Source organism: Geospiza fortis, unplaced genomic scaffold, assembly GCF_000277835.1.
Source record: "Geospiza fortis unplaced genomic scaffold, GeoFor_1.0 scaffold166, whole genome shotgun sequence".
In the NCBI taxonomy this organism is placed as follows: domain Eukaryota; kingdom Metazoa; phylum Chordata; class Aves; order Passeriformes; family Thraupidae; genus Geospiza; species Geospiza fortis.
Window position 1 is genome coordinate 2,264,790 of NW_005054310.1, and position 14,964 is coordinate 2,279,753.

A 14,964-nucleotide genomic window follows, 5' to 3' on the forward strand; every position below is an offset into this window, starting at 1 on the left:
CGGCGGCGACCCCCGGCAGGCGTGGTTGGCACTGTTAGCGAGCCTGGGTGCGCAGCCCCCCCTGTGCCGCCGCCCCGGGCAGTCGCGACCGAGAGGGGAGTCGCAATTGGCTTCTGAGGCTTAGGCGAGAGCAGACTGTATCGCGTGTTCAGGTAAGGACGTGCAAGGGTTAACCTAATTCCCTTGATCCATCCACTCTGAACTGGAGCTTTGATTAACATTGGTCTGCAAAATGTAACTGTAACAAATTCAATTAAGGGAAGCACATTTCTTCAACTTTTAATTAGATCTACCCTATTTGTCTCATGTTTAATATAACATAAAAAGTTGCTCAGGTTCCAGAGGGAAATGGAAATAGATTTAGATGTAAGCTCAGCTTTTAAAAACACAACAGACTAAAGTTCTTTGTTTCTCAGCATATATTACTGCTGGATTTATACCCTTAAAGAGGATAACAAGCAATATTCCTCAAAGAGGAGGAAAACTATTTTACCTGCACAATTGTAAACATAACAGGGTGGTATTTCTGTGTCTCCCATAACCTTTAATTGGTTACAGGGTACTGAACATACAGGTTGTAGCCCAGGTTTGATGCACTACTGTGCATGATCCTGCTGGATTACAGTTGTTGTAAGAAAACTTGAGAAAGTAGTAATATATTTCACAACCATTTAGTTGGTTTCTGTTATTACACTGACTGAGAGTGAAATTTACCTAAAGTACATCTTAATATAGGTAGCAGATGTTGGCAAAGAGAGGAGCCCGTATGGCATCGTCAGCAGGTAACTGAGAAAGTCACGCAGCCCCCAGGCACATCTCGTAGGTGACTTATTGTGCCTTCAACAGGACTGTGTTCTGCCTTTCCCCATCCATACTTTCATGCTGGGATTTGACTCTAAAATTCACAGCCCTTTTCCAGTTCAGTTTTTCTGATCACGTTTGTTCTTAGGTCTGTTAGTCAGAATATCAGTTTTTCTTGTATGGGCACGTTAGATCATGAGAGGAGAGAATGAAAGCAAATGCAACAGAAATTGCATTGTAAAGCTTTTACTGAGCTACAGAAAGGAGGAACAACCATAATTTAAACTGTCACCTGTGTTCAGATTACTCTATATGATTTAAAAGGATTGCTGTTTTCTCTGTCCCAATACAATAGATATCAAGGATTATTTTCTCCACGATCATTTATCTGGTCAGTTAAAAAACCCACACATTTCAGTGCTAGTAATTATGAGGACTTGATGCTGAGTTCCTAACAGCCACACAGCCAGAAGTCTGTGGGAGTCTGACATTCACAAGGCATGACACATCATATGCTGTCTTAGTATTTGAGCAAAGACAAGAAACATCACTGAAGCCCAGTGGCCCTTCCTTAGTGTACAGACAGTAAGGAACAGAAATGCTATCTAGTAGTAGTCCTGAAGAGTATACCATCACTTTTGCACTCTGACTGTGGTAGCCCACACATAATTGTTCAGCTATGTTTAAAAAAAAAAAAAAAAACAAACAAACAAAAAAGCCCCCCCAAACCAGCTGTTGTAGCAGCTGGGGGAGTTTTTGCCTATTATTTTCTGAGCTCGGTTGTTTTCAATTAAAGAATTGCTGCAAAAGTTGCTTCCTTCAGTTTCTTTCAAGTTCAAAGGTTTATTCATACAGAAAGAGGTTTTCAGTCCTGCAACTTTTATTTCACTACTGCATTTTCAAGGAAATGGGTAGTTACTATCCAGTCATTATGTTAATTATACCAAAGGAAGCTGTGAGGCTTGAGGAATGACATACATATCCTGAATGGACAAGGATGCTCTAGAAGAGCTCAGGAGCCATTTGATGAATGCTTGGAGTGGTAGCCAAATGCTAGCCTCTCAAATCATGAAACATAGATCACTGTATTTGTTATTGTTAACTCTTCCACAGATGTGTTTAGGGAAGAAGAAAGGATCCTATTATGAGAAAAAAGAAGAAACATGCAAATCCAGAAGAAATTCTATTCTAAGCCCTATTTTGTTGTTTTGTTTGGCAATTTAAAATTTTTTAATGTATTTTAATGCATCAGAAGATAATTTTAAATAGTATCAGCCATTTGGAAGTTCATTTGTACTACATACAAATGAAGAACTAGACTCCATTATATTCTTCATACGTCCTGTTTTTGTTTTAGACTTTGACTGTGCCAAAGGTACAGGAGCATCAGAAAAAAAAATGAATAAAAACCAAGACCAGAAATTATTCCTTGTTTGTCTTTGTCTTTTTTATTTTTTACTTTCTGTATATTGTGACTTCAAGGTACAACCTCAATATTAGAAAGCAATATGAGCCATAAAAACTAGATTTTGAAAATGAAGGACTCCTGCTTGATCCATAAAGAAAGAGGAAGCCTGGGCCAAAGCCAATGAAACCAATATTCTTGGGCCTATCCTGGCAAGTTTTATGGCATATAAAGAGCAGATGCTAGAAAGGCAGTCACTGAACTGAGGCTAATTCAGGAGCAACAGCAGTTGTTACACATAAAAAAAAGCAATCAGGTTTCTGACTTTTTTCCTTTTGTAGGTCACCCTTTGTGTGACCAAGTATCACAACTGCTGCAAATAGATGTACAAGATGGGAAGTCAGGTAAATAATGAGAGCAAATCATTGGCAGGTAAATAGTAAATAAAACTGGTGGCATGTTAATTTACTTACCATGTAGATCTAAACTAACTGAACTGGCTTTGTGTTGCACAAGGTTGCAGATCCCTGTCTTTAACAGAAAAATACTTTTATTTTGTTCTTCTTTATCATGTAATTTACCCCTGTTTATGCTTTGATTTGGTCTTTTCCATCCTCAAGTTTTTAGTTTTTGGAGGAGTTCTTTTATGGGAAGATAAAGGAATTGGGTTTTGCTTAGGGAAATGGAACAGCTTTTAAAATTAGGCTCTGATTGCTGTAGTTTAAGAACATGTTTCTGAAATTTCTTGTAACATATTAAATGTCTGTTCTTGATTGTTTTGGTGTTTTTTCCAGTTGACTAGGAATCCAAAGGCTGGTCTGTATAGCTGAGAATTAAATGCTTGGAATCCCATTTTGATATTCTGTTGTCACACTCTTGGTTTCAGTAAAGTTTACATAATACCTACTGAGTGGTGATGATGCACTTAGAATGAAAGACATGAAAGCAGAGAGAGAAAGCTACGTCCCCAAAGTGACAATTAACCTTCAGTAAAATTAATAAATACTGGAGTAACTATTCAACTATACACAACTAATGGAAGTGTTACATGAAGCAAATCATCTTTGAAGATTATTTTTCTAACAACGTGTGTGATTATCATTTGGATAGAGAGAGTGGAGAATAAATGTTGGGATTTTGTGGTTTTAATCATAGCTAAAAATCAAAGGGTAAAATCAAAGAACTTGTTAGTCCATTCACTGATGTTTGTCTCAGTTTGTCATCTCATTTCATTGTTTTCTTCTGTTTGATCTGTACACATCTGCTGCTGCTTCTAAGTTGATTAGGCAGAGATGGTCTCTTTTAGTCTGCATTTGTATAGCAGCTGACACTAAGAGCTCCTGCTTTGTGCCCAGGGCTCCTGGACACTGTGGCAGCAGAAATGAAAATGAAAACAGAAGTACTCTGAGGGGTGTTCAAGTGTAGCCAAACCTACTTGCATATGCTTTGCACAGATGTCAGCTATGTAATGTGTGAAGTGATCTGAGTCAGTGTCAGTCTGTTCCCCTGTAGATGGTGCCCCTAGTTCAGGGATTCTCTTTTGGGTTGTCAGATCTGCATCCCTAATCCCCCTCCCCTCTTTCGAAGTCAGTTTTTGCCAAAGAGGTGCTCAGGATGGTACTCCAGAAAAAAATGTTTTTCAGTGAAGGTAAGATGAGCTGGACTGAAGTCCCAGTTCTCTTTTCAGAGAGAAAACACAATCTGCTATATAAAATGACAAACTACTGAACTCTTAGCTTCCAGAACACCCAGATATTATCAATCTCCTTACCTTATGGCTTCCTCCATGTAAAATTTCTAATCCACAGTTAGTATATGCATCACACGGATGACTGTGTAATAAAAAGAATGTGAAATGTCATTTCTAATTTAATTTTGAGGAGTGACCTTGCAAAGCAGGTGGAAGATCTGTGTAATGGCAGTCTGTTACCTCTGAGGAGAGGGTCGAGACTTAAACAATGTTTTTTCAAATCAGTATGAATGATTATTACAATGTGCCTAAGAGAGCACATTCCATGTCTCCAATACAAATTAAGCATAACTCTGTATGGAGAGGCTCAAATGAATTGACTTCTAAGTGCAAAATATGCTTATATTTACACCAACCTGAGAGTGGAGTGAGAGTGAATAATATAAGTGTCAGACTATAACACTGAAATAGAGGTAAAATCTTAAGGCTTCAGGCTTCCTAGACTTCATGTCTCTAATTCGAGATGCCTGTGAAATCTTCACTTTGCAGCAGACATACAGCAAAAATGGCCCAGGAAGCCAGCACAGCCATAAGGCATGGTAAGTTCTACCATCTAACTATGCAGAGTAGGCCAAGAATTTCCAAGTGAATTAAAAATGGGATAGAGTTACTAAAGAACTAATTAACGTATTTTAAATTTCAGAAAATACTTTTGAATATTAGTAGCATGATAAATAATTTTCAAGGAAGTTTGTTTTCATTTAGCTCACATTGTCATTTCATTCAAAGTAAAATTACCTTAGTATTTGAATTTAAAATGTCAAATCAAGAAAGTGTATTTTTTTGCAGTAATCATTATTTCATAATAATTTGTCTGTTTAAAAAACGTGTTCACTTCTCTTATAAAAATGCAGTCACTGTACATTCTGATGTCTAGACTTTTATTGAGCTTAAAAGCTTGCAAACCACATACATAAATGAACTGAAAATTATGCTTCATTAATAAAATTAGTAGAAAAGATTTTTGAATTTTGCTTTCTTCATAGCAATATCTTAGCCAGTATACAATATGGTAAGCTAGCATTTACTCTGGCAACTCTGTGTGTCAGAAACACCATTTTGTTTACAAACTAAAAGAATTGTTTTGTTTGCCTTATTGCTTTTTCTATAGCATATGCCATAGCCTTCAAATTGTGTGAGTATAAATTAGAGGAAATAGAGCTCTCCAGCTGTGTTGTTAAGATGATAAGGTCAATAGTAATGTCTCTTCTACAAACCTTGATAGATATTTATCCAGGTCAAAGCTGAATTTTTATTCATTACAATATGTTAGTGAAAAGAAGGCCTTTCTTGCTTTTTAAAAATTTAGGCAAAGAAAAATAAATCCTACCCAGTGAACCTAATTCTCCTCACAGTTAGGTATAAATCTGTAGTGAGAGGTGCTGTCTTAAAAGCACAGTTTTCACGACTGTTATCTTCTATAAATCAAAATGCCTCGAAGTCCTAAAGAAGTTAATGTTGCAATGCATAATTTTAATTCAAGCGCTGAATTTAAATACCAAGTTTTAAGGTAACAGAAACTCCAGTTGCATTCTGAGGACATAGTTTCTTCTTTACTCAATAGTTCCTACTTAGTCTGGGGCAAGGTCATCTTCCCTAGCTGCTTATAAATCTGTATTGAGAATCCCCTATCACCTTGCTAGGCGTTTTGCCTTTGGTCTCTTCACTTGCCAGTCCTTTTACCTTCCTTCTCAGCCCTTTCTGTTCCTCTGAGAATATATTTTGGGATAACATTGCCAGTCCACTGTGAAATGGTCTGAAGAGTCGCAGTCATCCTCTTCAGCCTGATGTTAGATGCATTCCTGTATGTGAACAGAAGTAGATACTAAGGAATGATGCTTCCTGGATAAAAACAAAATAAATTACAGGAAAAGAAAAGAATAAAAAACATACTAAAAAGCAATTTAGGATGGGGATAATAAAGATTATCACTGGAAGCTTGTTTTTGCCCACAGTGAGATTGGACTAAGAGCTTGCTAACTTGAGCTCAGTAATTTGATCCTAGGGAGAAGTTCAGCCCAAAGGAGTATTTGGTACTAATTAGTTTAAGGATTTTGGCTAATATCTCCTTGTCCTTTAGTGTGGATTTTCAAAGAAATGGTGATTTCATATGGTCTTTGATGTTGGAACTCTAAATTAAAATGTTCTTTCTGAAGATGAGAGCCTAGATTAAGTTATTCTGGGACTTTGAGTGGACTCCTTCATTCCTTCCATTCTCCCTTCTGCTGGAATCTGTGGCCTACACTTTCCCACCATAATCACAGAAAGGCATTATCATCATTATTCCCTCATAAATACAAGGGTATCTGCAGAATAACCTTGGGGATTTTTTAGAGCATCAGTCATTCATCCTAAATTTAAAAAGACCTGTTCAATGCTAAGACCTGGTTTTTTTTATTAACTTCCTCTTCAGTTTCGCTTTTCTTCTGAAAATTATTAAGCTTTATCTCTGACCTAACTTTTTTTTGTTTTTTTATTAAGGAAACCAGTCATGCCATTTTCATCATACAAGAGTTCATAAAAATGTTTACATTTGACTTTTTCCAGGAGATTTATATTAGTTTTCTTTCAATTCTACTCTTATTTAAATAGAACGAGTTTGATTTTTTTTTCCTGCAGTCACTTCTAAAAATCCTTGATGGTTTTCTTTTGAGGAAAAAAGGTTATTTGCCAAAGTTATATATATAATTGCCAGTTTAATTACAATCTAATGATTCATTTACTGTGACATACTGTACTCTGCAAACTGACCTGTGATAGATGGTAGCAGGCACAGTGGCAACAGATTCATCTGTGTATGAAGCTGGGCAGGCTCAAACTGTTGTCAGCAGACCTGCCCTGAGAAACCACACCAGCCTTCTAGTGATGATCAGAACATGAAAAAATCTCTGACCAAGCCTATTTGGGGTATTTCAGTATTGTGGTATTTTTACACTCCCAGTTTTTACCATGGATGCATAGTTCATTGACTCTCTGTACTGCCTATAAGTTGGTGAACACATTCAGTGGCTGTCCTAGAAAGGCATCTCAGAGCATGAGATGAGACTAGCTACAGAGACTGGCTGATGCTTTTGGCATATTTTGTCTCACTCCACTACGGATGCTGTCATGTATCTGATGTCTGCTTACAAGGATCTCGGAAATCTGTGTACCTTTCTAGAAGGACCTCCAGCAAGGAGGCTGTAATGCCAGACTACAGAGAACTGTATTTGTAGTATACAGTGGATCCACCTGAGGTTCTGTTCCCATTCCTGGTGCTGGTTAGAGAGTTCTGTGAGAAAAAAAGATTTGATGCCTTCACATGCTAAATTTCATGGCCATGAAGGTTTGATGCTAATGACATATAGTCATGTATCTATAAATTAACTGAGGTTATGAGAGACTTTTAGGGGTCATCTGTTCTACACCCATGCTCAAAGCAGATCCTGATAGAACTGGTTCCTCGGGGCTTTGTTCAGTCAAGTTCTGAGTGCCATGAATAATGAAGGTTTTCAAGTCAGGTGGTCCTCAAGACCTCCTTATAATGCACCAGCTGTGGTTTTACAAGTACTGGATAAGGAGATAGATTTCTTGCTTTGACCTCCTGGGTCTTCTCTTGCTGACACTGCCAAGAATGTAGTTGGCCACTTTTGGTGCAACACCATACTGCTGATTCACGTTCATGACTCAGAAGCACAGCTGTACATTGAGAAATTGAAAGGCTGTGCATATGCATGTCCATCCTTGATGAGAATCAGCCAAAATGGGTCAGCTTCCCACACCTCCTTCATGAATTTGATGTCAGGGAGTCCATGAACCAACCTGTGAGGGGCCACAGCCATCCCTCCTGATAGAGAGCTGTGTCTCCTAGGGTGGTGGTCTACTGGTCATATGAACACCATTTATTACTTTAAAAAGTTGGGGAAGCTCCTGTGGGAGGAGTATAGGGATTCTTCTGAAACCATTCCATTATGGATGATATACATGAGGTCTCTGAGCGATTTTATGATCTTGACAGTTGATTCTTTTAGCTCAGCTAATGATCAGGAGTGACTAAGCTTGAAAGGGTAATGACCTCCTTCTAAGATCTGGAGCTTCACAGAGGTATACCAAACACTTGGCAAATGCAGTTATTCTTGTCCTGAAATTCACTGTCATTCCGAAAATCTGTTTTAAGCTGTTCTGGGCCTGGAGGTGGATGTTTTTCTACTATCTGAAATTAATTTCATTTGTCCCAAGCTTCCAGACAGGAAAGAACAGATTGCACTCATGCAGCTATGGCCCACTCTGTCCTGGTAGGAGGTCAGAATTTGCTTAAAAGATTTTGTCCTTGTTCTTCACGTGGAAGAGTGGAAATGAATGACCACTCACTTGCAGGTTGTCTGCGGAGCAGATTTAGATTGTCATAATGCTCTATGAGCTTTGGGAAGGAGAGAGCTGCCCCTGTATTTGGGACAGTTACAGCAGTGTTTGAAACAGAAACTGAGGGTCAATAAATGCAAAATAATGGTCTATAATTATCTATAACCACTAAGAAGATATTGTATTGAGGGGAAGCCAATCTGGAACACAATCTGCAAACTGCAGCAATGTGGATGCAGCTCAAGTGTGCACCAAATACAGACTTAGTCTATGAATCACCTTTGCAAAGTATATCAGGTACGCTTATACAACACTGTATGTAGCTCTAGATTTTTAATTCAGCTTTTCATCTTCATTCATATAATCCAGCCTTGGAGTAGATATCTCAGGACCTTTTTCTTGCTTACTTTTTGAGCCCTCTCATTACACATTAGAGACTTCCTTTCCAAGCAGTCACGCGCAGACTCGCTCTGAGATGGGATAATGGTACTTACGTTTTCTACAATTAAGTGTTATAAGCTCTATGATACCTTATATACTTACCTCTACGACCGCAGTAGGAAAGCCTATATACTATTAATAAAGCTAGTATAAAGCAGCAAAGCTAATATAGCAGTATTAGAAATGAAATTATTTAATATAAAAGTAAAATAATCAGTGTATTTTCTAAAATAAACCAGAAACATTGTATAAAATAAAATAAAACAATAAATTAATTATCAAGCTAGTATAGCTGTAATAGTGTAATATTAAAGACATATACTATAGCAGTAAAGGATATAGTAAATCTTACAGTGAGGCTACTCTAGTAGTAGTAAAGCTAGTATAGAAATTAAGAGACTCTCCTCTTGGCATGGACAGTGAGTTTAAAGTTTGTTTTGGAACTGGGGTTTGTACTGTCTGGAAAAAGATGAAAAAGGCTCTTTCTGATGTTATTCTTTTTAACTTCAAGGGGTTGCTGGAATACCCTGAAGCAACCTGAAAATATGCAAAAATTCTTTCACTTTCACAGTAAGAACTACATTTTTAATACAGTTTCAGTAACAATTCCTCCTATAATGCTTTTCCTGCAGAAAATTATGAATGTTTATTCATCTAATTAAAAAATATATCTAATGCTTGTTTTCATGATAGAAAATATAGCAGAGTAATCTTTGCCTTCAGGTCATAACACTTGAGCCAGAACTGGAGAGTTGACTGAACTGAAATTCTCCTAATAAGCGACAGAAAAGTGACTAATACAATGATAATCTCTGCAGCTCTTGTTGGAACCATCAACACTATCTGAGGCTGAATATTATTACTATTCATCATCAATATCCTCTGCCTCAGGATGTCATTTCTAAGGTGATTTTCTCATCACTATTTTTTTTTTCATTTTTGGGTTCTTATCTTGTCTTCTTTATCCTTGCCATATATTTATAGCTTCCACACAGGAACTGTAATTAAACCTTTTCTTTGCTCTATGCCTTCAGCCTCTAATGCATTGTATAATGTTACAGTTCTGAAGTAGAAGAGTAAGAATCCACTAATGTAAACTTTTGGGAAGGTTTCCAAAAGTACGTTCTGATTTGAATCATGTAATAAATTGCACTGACATACAGTTAAGCTTATAATGGTGTACTAAGATCTTTCCACAGATATAACAGAAATATGGGACTTTCATGACTTAAAATTTCTAAAATGGAGCTCTTAGTGAAAGAACACAGGTAATCTGAAGTCTGAGAATGCCTATGATCAAAACTGAACATCCATTTTCTATTGGTATCTAAATGTAGGTTTAATGGCTTAAATAAAGGTCATTCTGGTATTTTCTGGCCTTTATTCTTCCTAGTGTGAGAGAGATGTTTGGGTATGGTAGTACAGGGGTTCTGTTTGCCTTTTTTATTTATTTTCCTTTCCATGTCTTGTTTGTGTTTAGCTGTATCATTTTAGTCCAAGTTCTCTAAAGTTCTTCCCCTATTTTTTCCTTTTCTAACCCTGTTTGTAATATTTAAATTGCATTTGAACTAGACATCCTATATCTGACTTGCTATATACAGATTGAATTATTTAGCCTGAATTTTCCATTATGAAACTCCTCAAAAATCCATTGCTCATAAGATGACTGACAGTTTTGGGACATGTTCTTATTGTTTTCCATTTGGACATTTTACTGGTCTCAAGGCAGATTTAATAGAACCTACATTTCTCCAATTAGAACTAATTTAGGAGTGTAAAGCTAGTTTGATCTTTGACTATCATATCTTCTCAAATTCAAACCTCTCAGTTAAATGCCCTGATTTTCTTCTGAATTGTTATATATTAACTTGGTGGCATTGACCCCAAGAATGCTGGCCCTTCACTTGGAACATCCTATTCTAGCAGCCTAATTTAATGTCAGCCTGGCTACTCAGAAGCTGTGGAATATATTGAGTGTATGGCTACTCAGGAGCTGCTGAATCTCAGGTTTCTCTCTGCAAATTGCCTCTATATTTTTGGTATCCCTTGACAAATACCTGTTAATGCATTATTCAGCTTTAACCCAATGCTTATAGTAAAAATATAACACAATTTTCAAGTCTTTATAATTTGCTTTAAATAAAACTTACTGCTTTTTAAAAAAAATTGAAGAAGCCCAGATGTAAATGGGCACAAAACCGCTGCTTGTAGCAGCAAAAAGCTATATATTTCTGAAAGTGGTTTCACTTGTTTTCACATCTCAAGGATTCACATTGGCTCTTACCTTGGCAGAACCAGTTGGCTGTTAAAACTAAGGCAGATTTGAAACCTGCCAAAAACCAGAGATGTGTGCTCTGAGAAAGGTCATCGTGCAGTGGGAAACAGATCCACAGTTTTCCACAGTGTCAAATCTACCTAAGAACAGAGATCCAAGGTGCTTTTATTGATGCTCAGTCTCTACTTAGTTGAAGAAAGCCAATCTGTAAATGACAGATTTCCAGTGGAACTGTACTGGAAATACAGGATAGTAGGGATGTGAAGGAGGACACTGAAGACTCTGTAAATTCAGATTACCATGTTATAGCTGTGTCTGTGCTAGGATGCCCTGACTAACACAGTTTTTATTGAGGTTCTGTTTGTACGGTGTAGGTGGGGCTCCAGGTCATAAACTGTTCTGCTTCTGGGCTTGGGAAAGTGAGCCTAAACCCATCCATTAGCCGGGGTCTTGACTGAGAGATCACATTCATATCAGGGCTGTGACCTCTTCAGACTGTGTCTGCCATGGCAGATGTAACAGGAATACCAATCAGGAAAGATTTTTAAAAGTTTTAAAAACTGATTTGTGTGAAACCTGTCCCAGCACTCTCAGTAGCTCCCACATGGAGTAGAACCACATAGCATCCTTCTTATAAAACAAACTCTCAGATGTTTCCTGTTATTAAAATGCTAGTGATGTTATAGCACTAGAACACATTTAGCATAATTGTTTTGCATTGGCATCCATAATTTCTGATGTCAGTTCTGCATATCCTTGTTTTTGATTCCACCACAATTTCAGTCTTCTATCATTTTTGTTCTTTCAATGATTCATTCAAGCTTGCAGTTTGAAAGTCCATCTGGTTATTTTAAAAGCAGATCTTTCTCTTTCCAGTCAGGAAAAGAAACAGCAGAATCAACATAACGTAGCAGGAATTCAGGTAATTGCATATATATTTACAGAATGCAAATGTGTTCCTTTTCACAGTCAAAATTTGTAAGCCAGTTTAATAATGACTGCCCCCAAAACATGCATGCTATCATTGCAGGAAACAAGCTGTTTTTTGAACAAATTATGTGGAATGATGCAACATGACATGAGTCATGCAGATTAAACTTTATTCCAAATTAACAATTACCACATTTTATTAATTGGTAATATTTCAAATGCACAGTTTTACAGAACCAGTAGACATTGGTATTGTAATTTGCCCATAGTAAAACAACAAATAGAAACAAATATTCTGAAATTCTGCTTCAGACAACTCATTTTCTCTTGGCATTGAGCACTCTTCTCAGCTCTACTCTGAGCCTTGGGATTTTGTGAACATTTCAGATTTGTTTTTTCACTTGTTTTACATTTGCAGCTAGCTTAAAAACATTATGCAGTAAAGCTTGAAAAAACCAGCACCCAAGTGTCAAATAACACAGACAAAGTGCAATCCCCAAATTCATGTAATTTTCTAAATTTAATTTTCAAGCCAGTCTTTTAGGATTTGGATTTCTTTTTAAATAGTTGCAGTACTAAAGATTCTCAAATTTTCATCAATCTAGTCACAATACCAATACACAAGAATTGATGTTAGTTGAACTTAGAACAAATCATTATCAGAAAGGAAGGATGAACAAAAAGTCATTTGGCATGAATGAGCCATGTATTTTGGCATATGCTGAAGTTGCAGTATTGCTTTATTACAAAGATTAATTTTTAAATTCAGTTGAATGCTAGAAGGCCAATTTTTATGTTTCTCTCAAGAAAAAATCTGTAAGATTTTCTTCTATATCTTTCCTGTTAGATCTCAGTAAATGTGGCTGCTTTCTGGTGGTTTAGAGCTCCGATGCTTTCCCTGGTTTGAGGTTTTCTTCTCCAGTTGAGTAACCTGTTCTTGTGTCCCTAACTGTTTGGATTCTCGTGACATTCATTTGGTCTAGAATTCATGCATTTCTAAGGAGTCTGCACAGAATCTGTAAAATACAGTTGACAGGACTATAGGTGTTTTCATATCCTTGGGTTTGCATATATCTGTAATGGTTCTTAACCATTTGCTTTTTTGTTTTTGCAAAGATGGAAATCTTTGCAATTTCCATCATTTCACTTTGCCACAAGTTACCTATGAGTTCAGCTGGAAAACAGGCAGGATTAGACATTTTTTTTGTTTGTATTGTTTTGTATCTGAATAATGTGGGAGAGATGAAAAAAGCTCTTACTATTTTCCAAGTATTGTCCTTCTTCACTGTAACCAAATTATATTATCTCATTAACAAATTTAACCTCTTTCACTTTGAGATGACTAGAATGCAAAATTCTTCCCTCGATGTAGATGATTTGCTCAAAAGATTAAATTGGTCTTTCTGAGGAAAGCAAATGCATCAGCACATCTATACTCAAAGGATCAAAGCAGGAGGTATGTCTCCTTAATGAAAGATTTTGGAACTTCTAGACAAAAAGATCTCAGTGCAATTAAAAGGAATGCTGGAAGTATAGAAAACGAAGAGGTGCTTATAGCAATATACATCAGAAAGTGTAAGAATAAGAAGATGAGGAAAAAGCTAGAAGAGAAAGCTTTGCTGGCAACAATAGACATCAAGGGTCTTGAGCCTAAACTGGGCTCTGATGGATTTCTGGCTGTAAGTGCAGTTTTCCAGATTGAACTTGACTTTGATAACTCAGTGAATTAATAATCAGCTCCTTCTCTGATCAGGTGTTCACTGGTGAGCAGAAAGTCTATTGGCCTTGTAAGCAGGACAGGTATTCAACCAGGAATGCTCTAGAGATATTTTTAAAAGGGAAGTTTTTGTTTCCTTTCCAAGTAGGACTTTATTTTGGCTTATCTACCTTTATCTCTAATCCCATGCCATTCCCCTATTTACCCTTCCCATTTTCCTTCTTTGAAATAATTTTTTGTTAGTGTAGCTCCCCAAAAGATTCTTGATTCATTGATGTTGGCAGAAAATGCTGATCTGTTTTAATCAAATTCTGTAGGAATGTATTTGTTTCAGTGAAACTACAGCTGAAAGCAATTATGGGCTCCAATTCTGAATCCCTGTAACAAAATTAAAATTTAAGAAATCCCAGGAGCTTTTCTAGCTACTAGGTTTTAAGTTAGTGACACTCTCTTGGGAATTGAGGCTGCAAGTTCAAGTCCCTGTTGCATCCAATTTGGAACTGGAATTGGAACAGAAAATTGGATCTAGGTCATCTGCATTTCAGGCAAGTATCCTGCTCAGCAAGCCAAGAAGTCAGCATCCCTTATCCAACGAATGTTTTTCATTCAATTAAGTCTTGAATAGGAGGGATTTAGCTTCTTCCATGCTATGCAGAGGGGACATTGGTACGCAGCCCGCCATGGTCCCCTTCCTGTCCTGAGCCATGTGGCAGTTCCAGGAACAGAGTCAGTTTCAATAGACCCATTCCTTTCTAGTGACTATCAAAAACCTTGCTAAAAAGAACTTTAACACCCCAGCTGGCACTCCTGTGAAATCCTGGGCTGCCACTCTCTCTGGCACTGCAGAGATGTTCTGTCTTGTCCAGAGATAAAGGCGGGAAACATGGAGAGGTAACTGAGGTTCTCCATTCCCCCTTGATACTTAGCCTAGTAACAGCCCAACCCTCCATTCCCTGGTCCAAGGCTAGAAAATAAGAGGAGAGATTTGTGCCCAGATAATAGGAGCAGCAGAACTTGCCTGAAGCAGTTTTTCTTTTCTTAAGGGAAAAGGCTGGTAAATGGAAATTTAGAAGTTCGACATCTATTTGAAGTATTGAACTCTTGTGTTTACGTCATTCTCTCCCTGGATTTACAAGTATGAGCTATTTTCATCCAAACTAGAAGAAAAAGCAAGGCAAACTGGCCCATGTAGTATCTTCCTTACTCATATAGGCCCGTTATGAAGGCCTACTTTAAGTTTCCTTTTTCTCCCAAAAGACATATTAAACTCAGTTTTTAAGGGCTTTACAGTATAATCAAACCAG

General features: G+C 37.2%; 1 long non-coding RNA gene across 1 annotated transcript in view; it reads left to right on the plus strand.

The window, feature by feature from the left end:
• The first annotated feature begins 57 nt into the window (after positions 1-57).
• LOC115947708 overlaps positions 58-14,964 on the plus strand; it is a 36,729-nt gene continuing 21,822 nt past the window's right edge. The window contains exon 1 of the long non-coding RNA XR_004081561.1: positions 58-152. This is a non-coding gene — a long non-coding RNA (uncharacterized LOC115947708). The remainder of the gene's footprint in view (positions 153-14,964) is intronic.